The 7,847-nt window shown below is 42.4% G+C and overlaps 1 long non-coding RNA gene across 1 annotated transcript; it reads left to right on the top strand.

Annotated features, from left to right (window-relative positions):
* The first annotated feature begins 432 nt into the window (after positions 1–432).
* Positions 433–4,082, top strand: LOC135279504 (uncharacterized). Its single transcript, XR_010346730.1, has 2 exons — positions 433–543; positions 2,160–4,082. It is a non-coding gene; the product is annotated as an uncharacterized LOC135279504 (long non-coding RNA).
* The last annotated feature ends 3,765 nt before the right edge of the window (positions 4,083–7,847 follow it).

Genomic DNA, 7,847 nt, shown 5'->3' on the forward strand with positions numbered 1-7,847 from the left:
GGTTCCTGCAGCAATGCTGGTTCCTGCAGCAATGCTGGTTCCTGCAGCAGGCTGCAGCAATGCTGGTTCCTGCAGGAATGCTGGTTCCTGGAGCAGGCTGCCAGGCAGGGCAGCTGCAGCTCGGGCACTCCGCCCTCCCCGGCCCGGTGGGAGGCAGGAGCGGGTCAGTGCCCTCGCTGCCGCGGGTCGGGGCCGGTCAAGCCTTGCTCCGGAGGACCTTGAACCACCTCTCTTGATTTGTTTGGTGGGAGGGTGCCGGGTTGCCTGAGGAGCCAGGAGCAGCTGAGCTGACAGTGGCCCCGCAGGTTCTCCCTCTGCTGCAGAAAGTGGTGCACGTTTGGCTGCGCCTTTGCCCCGAGGCGGAGCAGCACATTCTGTGCTCGGGCTGTCCCGGGGCTCCTGCTGCCCAGGGCCTGAAGTGGTTAAAATCCGCTGAACCCGACCAAGACTGGCAGGGAATTCATCTCTCCACAGAGAAAACACTGATGTTAAAGGACCTTTGTCCCCCTCTGGCACTACAAATGCACTTTGAAATAAATTTAGGTGAGTTGCCATTTCCTAAATAGAAAACCCTTTTCAGAATTATTGAATTCTGTAATAATTTCTTAACAGAATTCCCACCCCACCCACTCCACAGATGAGCATTAGTAAAACTTTGCAGAAGAATAAATCATCTTCAGAAGAATATGACTTCAGAAACACAAATTATTGTTTGGAATACCTCAATCTAAAAGCTCTCTTCCTGTTATTGAGCACCTCATTACTTCTTGGAAGGAATGCATTAAAATATCATATGAGTTTCTGTCACAACTCAACAGACTTCACAGCTATTTAAAATAAAAATTAGTAATATAAGTAAATAAATATACTCCGAAGTATATCTGAACAAGACAATGTTTAAATTTTATTTTGTGTAAAAATTCTTGAACTTCTAAAACTGCAGGAGTTTTTTTCCAGAGTAACTGTATGCCTACCTTGGAACCTAAAATAAATAATTATTTAAACTACTGCAATGTAATACATGTTGTTCTGTACCACTGACACTGTTGCATTAGGTTTTTCCTGTAACACAGAAATCACAAATTTTCATCTGAAATATTTTTAGAAACCTGGAAAATAATTTTTTTTAAAATTTCCTACTGAAAACAAACATCATGATTTTATTTACGAAAGAGAAACTTGAGTTTTATGTAGCTACATCATTAATAAGTACAATAAAAACATTTAAAAAATAAAATCTTGCCTCATATGTAAGCTTAGAGGCAACTCTGGGAAGACCTTATAACCTGGCAAAATTTGAAGCAGACTTACAAGAAAGATGGGAACAGACATTTAGGAGGATCTGTAGTGAGTGGACAAGGAGTAATTGTTTTAAACTAAAATAGGGTCACTTCAGCCTAGATACAAGGCAGAAATCTTCCTCATGAAAGATGCTGAAACTGCAGAAGAGGTTGCCTGCGGAGGGGGTGGATGCCCCATCCCTGGAACCACTCAAGGTCAAGCTACACAGGGCTCTGAGATGCCTGAACTTGTTGAAGATGTTCCTGTTCATTGAAGGACATTTAGACTTATGACCTTTAAAGGTCCCTTCCAAACCATTCACTGATTCTAAGAATAATTTTTGGAACTTGAGATGAGTTTCTCAAATGATCCACACCCTTATTTTGTTTTTCCTGTATGAATATTTGATTGAATAAGGAATCAGCCTTTTGGGGATAGAAAATGAGGACTGGCTGGTGTCCAGGTGTCACTGAGATTTTTTTATTTATTAAAAAAATCAGTCACTAATGGGATGCAGACCAGGACACACATTCATGCTCATGAAGATTTATGAGGCTGCTGCTGTTCTCCTCTCATTTCATTAACACTGCTGGGGGCAGTCACATGGGTGAGTCAGGTGAGGCAGGGGCTGAGCATTTGGACAATATCCATCCCTCCCCAGGGCAGGAAGGTGGATGAGGAGGGGAACAAGGCATTTCCAGAAAGTGTTTCACTACCATGGTCCAGTTCAGAGCAGCCACCTGAGCCTCACATGCACTGACACTGCCTGCCCTCCCTGTGCAAGGAAGCACCACCAGATTGGCATCTCTTGGTGGGAATGTCCTAGCAATAATTTTTTCAGAGGTCTGCTACTCTGACAGAGATCTTTCATTTTTCAGGAGATGACTCAGAAGAGCCCAGCTTGGTTTTGGAGGGCTGACACGGCGTCAGGAAGCGGAGTCACGGCTCGCTGCCTGGCTGGAATTCTTTGAAGATACTGCTTCTCAGGAGATGTGAGGGACAAACTATAAAGACACAACCTGATGCTTGCCAAAGTGTGTCTGAAAATGGTGTTGTGCTTGATCTGTGTCAGGCCTCTGCCCTTTGTAAATGCCTCTTTTAAAGCTGTGTGTGTAACCCTGCGTTTACAGAGTACAGCCACCGTCAGTTTGTGAGCATCACTGATGGAATCTCACAACAATTACTTAAATGGCGTGCTAAGAGCAAGGTTTTTCAGATTAATAGTGACAAATACTGCCAGGAAATTGGGCCTGATAGCAGAGTATGAAGTTGCAACAGTAAATAGTCATTTGAAAACTTCACACAGTAGAAATAATTTAAATTCCTTTTCATATTTATATCAACAATGAAGGAATTCAAGGACAGGAACAAGAGATAAAAATACTGTTTGGAAGAATGGGTGGCCCATTGCATATCTGAGTAAACAGATCAGCTTCAGGTTGTTTTCAGGATGAACTGGAACTGGAGAAGTTGTAACCTTCCTCCTCCGTGGAGTCTGTCAGCAGCTGCTGCAAGGGTCTTCACATTCTGCAAATGCAAAGGGAGTCAGGCCCAGGGGCAGTACCAGCCATGTGTGCTGTCCTTGTGAGTCCAGCAGACCTGAGTGATTTTACCTGGGAGCTTCAGGTGATTCTTTTCATATCAAGTTCCACCCTCACTGTCACTGAATGCTGAAGGACAACCCACTGAGCCCAGGAGGAGAAGGCAATATCCTCCCTCTCCTTCCCAGAAGACTTGCTTCTGATTTCTCAGCTTCACACATCTAGAGAATCTGGACCAAGTTTCAGTGCCTGGTGCGCAGTAGGTCCTTTGCTCTTTACCAGGAGAAGAGGAAAGTGACCCCCAGTAGCCCTTTATGCCAATTCTGGCACCACTGTGAACATGGTATTTATTGTTAAGCCTGTGCAGTTTTAGTCAGATGGCAAATTTGCAGAGCAGCCTGTGGCCTTGAGATGTCCCCATGTCTGTGAAGGAATGAGCTACAGGGAGCCACCTGAGGCTTCAGAACCTCAGGAGCTCTAGAGGAAGCAACAGGGACTGCTGGCATATGGACAAACCAAAATGTGTGTTTTCTCCAGAAAAAAAGTGGAAACCTCTACGATATGACAATGGGAGAGGGGAAAGAGTTAAATTAATGAAACTGTCTTATCATGACATGTTAGAAGAAACTAAAAAATGGTGGAGAAAATGAGGATAGGGATCTAAATTTCAGGTTTTCACCTGCTAATTCCATTTACACAGACGGTGGGTTTGATAAGGTCTAACACAGGTGGTTTTTTGGGGCTTTTTTTTTTAGATTTCCATGGCATTGATAAGGATTTCCTAAGGAAATCATGCCAGAGATGGGATTTCTGACATTACTTTATCAGTCCCCTTATAACCTCTGAATTTTGGGCCAACTTCTAACCAAATTTGGTTGTTCTTAAAAGTGATGTGAAAATAGCTGCAGAGGAGGAAAAAAAGAACTTCAACTTTTTGTGAGGGGAAAACTGTATTCATTAAAGAATCCTCTGAGGACTTCAATTTGGAACGTAAATCTAAGAGAAATAGTATTTTATTTTGCTGCTCAAAGAACTATTTGTCTTAACATCTTAACAAGATCTTAAAAAAGTTACATTGGAAGAGAGCTCTCTCTCTCTCATTTTGAGGCTATTAATCCCTTGTGCTACAAATGTTTATGTGCAAGACTAGTCTTGGCAGATCATTAGGCTTTAAAGCTATTCCCCATTAAGCCTGTGTATAAATACTTGCAATATCAGGTCTTTGCTGAAACTAAATAAATGCTAGAAAGAGCTTTTTACTCTGGTTGGAATGAAATGTCTTCAGTGACGGTGCACCATGCCCTCCAAGTTTTGGGGTTTTTAATGAAAGATAAAATGGTAATGTTCAGCCTGCTCACCATACAGAGATCTGAAGGGAGACTTACTGACCCTCTGATCCAGCATAGTGTAGCTGGGAAAAACAAACTCTGGATAAATTAGATAAAGAAATTTTATTTCATGAATTATAGCAGTAGAAAAATGCCTGCAAAGTGCAATTCTGTTTACATAGTTTAAAAAAATTGATAAATGTTCCATCTATTTACACAAGGGAATGGAAGCAGAATCAAATGTTGAAAAAAAATCCCAAAAACAACACAGTTTCTCTTGATTATTTAGAAAATACGAAAAAATACCACACTGATGTCAGACTGGCACTGTTTTTCAAGATTTAAAATTAGCATTGAACAGTCTGTTCTGGGAGCCCATGGCTTTGGTACATTTTTCTTCCACCGCAGTCAGCCTGGATTGACTCGCGCTGCTCTCCGTGCTTTGCGTACTGTGGCTGCTCAGTCAGGAATGCAAAACTACAAGGAACAACAGGGAGGAGGAATTATTAGGATTGTTTACAAATTGCGATTTGCATGAGGGAGTGGAGATGTTGACAGTTATACTTTGAGAATCAAGCTACTGCAGCTGGATAAACATGTACTGGATATCTCAAGGCCTCGCTCTCTCCCACTTCCATGGCAGAGAATGAACCAAATGCAAGTCCAAGCTAATCTGAAAAATAATAGAACAGCTTTCAACAAAACCTATTTATCTATGAGGTCAAAAAGCTTCGGCCTAGTTACACTCCTAGAGAGGCTCTACTTGACAACATGGTCATACTATCTCAGGGGCTGGGAGCTGTAGTGTTACAGACCACCCAGAATTATTGCTCCCACAAGGCAGTGATAATGGTGCTATGATTTCACTGCCTGCAGACCTGATCTAACACTTAATAGCTTGGGTAGCCATGGGAAACCCTCTGCACTTCTGTGTTTCATGGATCACTTTTCCTGGGTACATTTTAGGCACTGACAAAACTGTGCTTATGGATTGGAAAAGTAAGGAAGGGTTGTAAGAAAATTAATGAATAAACAAATTGGTATTGGCAGGCAGAGCTTCAGCAAAGGTAGCTGTGACAAATGGACAGGTTTTACCTTCTTAGGCTTCAGTGTGTTTGACACGCCACAATTCTGTCAAACTCCCTGTAGAAGTAGAATACTTGATGGTTTTTATGGTTAAAATATAACAGTGTATTCTCTGGAATGAAAATGTGAATGAATCCCAAATGCAAAGGACTCTCAGTTTTCTGGATCTGTAGACAAATCTTCTGGGGCCTTTGGGTGCATCAGCAATGTCAGTATGAGTGCAGGCTACAGGAAATAAGCACTTGTGAAAGATGTTCTGACATTACATTGAGAGAAGTTTGTAGAAATAAATTCCCATAAATCTATTCCAACTGCTGAATGATCTTTGAGCTGATGGACCATTCCCTATGTATGTCTGTTTGAAAGAAAACAGCAAAACAAACACAAACCCCAAACAAACTTGAGAATGTTTTTGTAGAGGTTGAGTTTCTATTCTTGCTTCCTCTGAAGTCAAAAGAAATTCTGCCATAGGTTTGAATGGGAGCAGATTTGGCTTAAGAAAGGAGCAGTTTTCATGGGAAAATGTTTGTACACATGGAGATCTGTTTGTGTAAGTGCTGATTTACATATTCAAGTGCCTGTTTGCATAAAGAAGTTTATTTGGGCGCCCAGCTGTTCATAAATACTGCAAGGTGCATAAGATTCCTCTCTTACTGTTTGAAAAACTCTGTTACCATCCAGCTGGAGCTGCAAAGTAACATGATCTCTTTTGTCTTTTTCTTCTTGCCCTCTGAGCTGTCTCACACCCCAAATCCAATAACATAGCTATGAATTATGGGAAATATAATGTTGATTTCCAGGTAAATCTTTCATATCTACAAACAGCTTTTTGTAATAGTCATGCATGCATGAGTAATGTTACCTAGTAGGCTGAGATGAATCTTTTTATATCATGTTCCACTCTGGGTAATTAATAGCACATACTTTAATCAACATGCTTTCTCTTTTTGTGGGTTGTTGTGATGGGGTTTGTGTATTTAGATGGTTATGGTTGATGTTTGGGATTTTTTTTTTAGTGCACTAGGATGTAGTGACTCACATCTGTATGTTTGCGGTGGGTTTTGAGTGAGTGTTTTGTTTGTTTCATTGGACACATTTTCAGTTCTGAATACTGAAGTCACGTCTAGCACCAAATGGGAATGGTGCCATCATTGTCTTCCCAAGGAGCTCCCAGATTTGTGACTGCAGTTCTACTCTCTGAATTGTAATTTAGCATAAGCACAAACCCTGCCATAAATATCAGCTTGAACTGAATTCCCAGCGGGTCCCCCACGGCCACACCTGGTGTTGGGATCCCTGGGGCCTGAGCACTTCCTTTCAAATCTGCTTTCCAGTGATGATTAGCTCTGGTGTTGGGGAGAGCACACATGGAGGAGGAAGAGGAGGTAGGAGCTGCTCTGATGTTTCCCTCCCAGCTCTTTCAAGTGACTTTGATCCCAAGTAGTCTCAGAATTCAAAGACCTTCATAATCCTCAGTGGTTATAAAGATGAATATTGGATATCACACAGTTTTTAGTTTGAGCTAATATCTTAGAAAAAGAGAATGTTAGCTGCAAATTGTCTGTAACACTTCTGTATGGCTAGAAATGTTTTACTTCTATCAGGATTCTGGGAACTAAAGCTGACTTTCCAGAGTCTGTGATCTACTTTGAATGCTGCAGCTCTTGTTTACTATTTTGATATATATAAACCTTGTCATGGATAGAGATTTTTGTGTGATTTTCTTTTTTGAATATATCATATTAGTAATAGATTTCTTTGGGACTGTGTTTTTTTCCTCCTTGTTTTGTAAACCACAGAGAAATGTCCCACTCCTTGTGTTGTTAATTCCTTGAGCAGCATGCCAGAAGAATGTGGTGTCACAGAAACATCTCTTCCCATCCGAGCAGATGGGTTTCATGGGCAGGAGTGGGTGGCTTTGCTGTGCTGTTCTCAGCAGCCTGACTCATGCAGCCCAGAACAGGGCTCCTCTGCAGCACTGATTTCGCAGCCTGTGGCCCTCATAATGTCCATACAAATTGGAATAAACTTGTGGTGTTCTTCCACAGATGCATGGTTTGGGCTGTGATGCACTCCTTGGTCTGATTGTCAGACAGAATTGTGAAGTCTTTCCCTGTTTCTTTTTCCAGAGGAAGAAGTTTTTGTGCTGAAGAAAGACCCAGGTACTTGGTCTGGTTTGAAAACTGGCCCCAGTGCTTTTGTTTGAGACAGCACAAAATGGGATAAATGGCATCTCCCCCCCAGTGATGTGATCCCCTGGTACCAGACTGGGCACCACCTCCAGGTTCCGCTCTTTGTCACCTCGCCCATCTCAGCCAAGTCCTGGGTGAAGTGTCCTGCTCTGCTCTCCTGGGCACAGCTGCTGGCTGGAACACCCAAAACATCCCCCACTTCCCATGAACTCCCTAGGTCTAACCTCAACACCCTTCACCACGCAGTTTGGGAATGCCCAGTACAGCAGAATCCAGCAAACCACCTGGGTGTGACTCATTCTCTGTGTGTTGTGTTATCTGTTTTGATGGGTTGCTCGGAAAGCCTGAAGAAGTTTGTATGTTTACCAGCTATCTGGTATTGCCCTGGATGTGGGCATTCTCTTCTAAGGGGAGAGACT

Source organism: Passer domesticus, chromosome 12, assembly GCF_036417665.1.
Source record: "Passer domesticus isolate bPasDom1 chromosome 12, bPasDom1.hap1, whole genome shotgun sequence".
NCBI lineage: Eukaryota > Metazoa > Chordata > Aves > Passeriformes > Passeridae > Passer > Passer domesticus.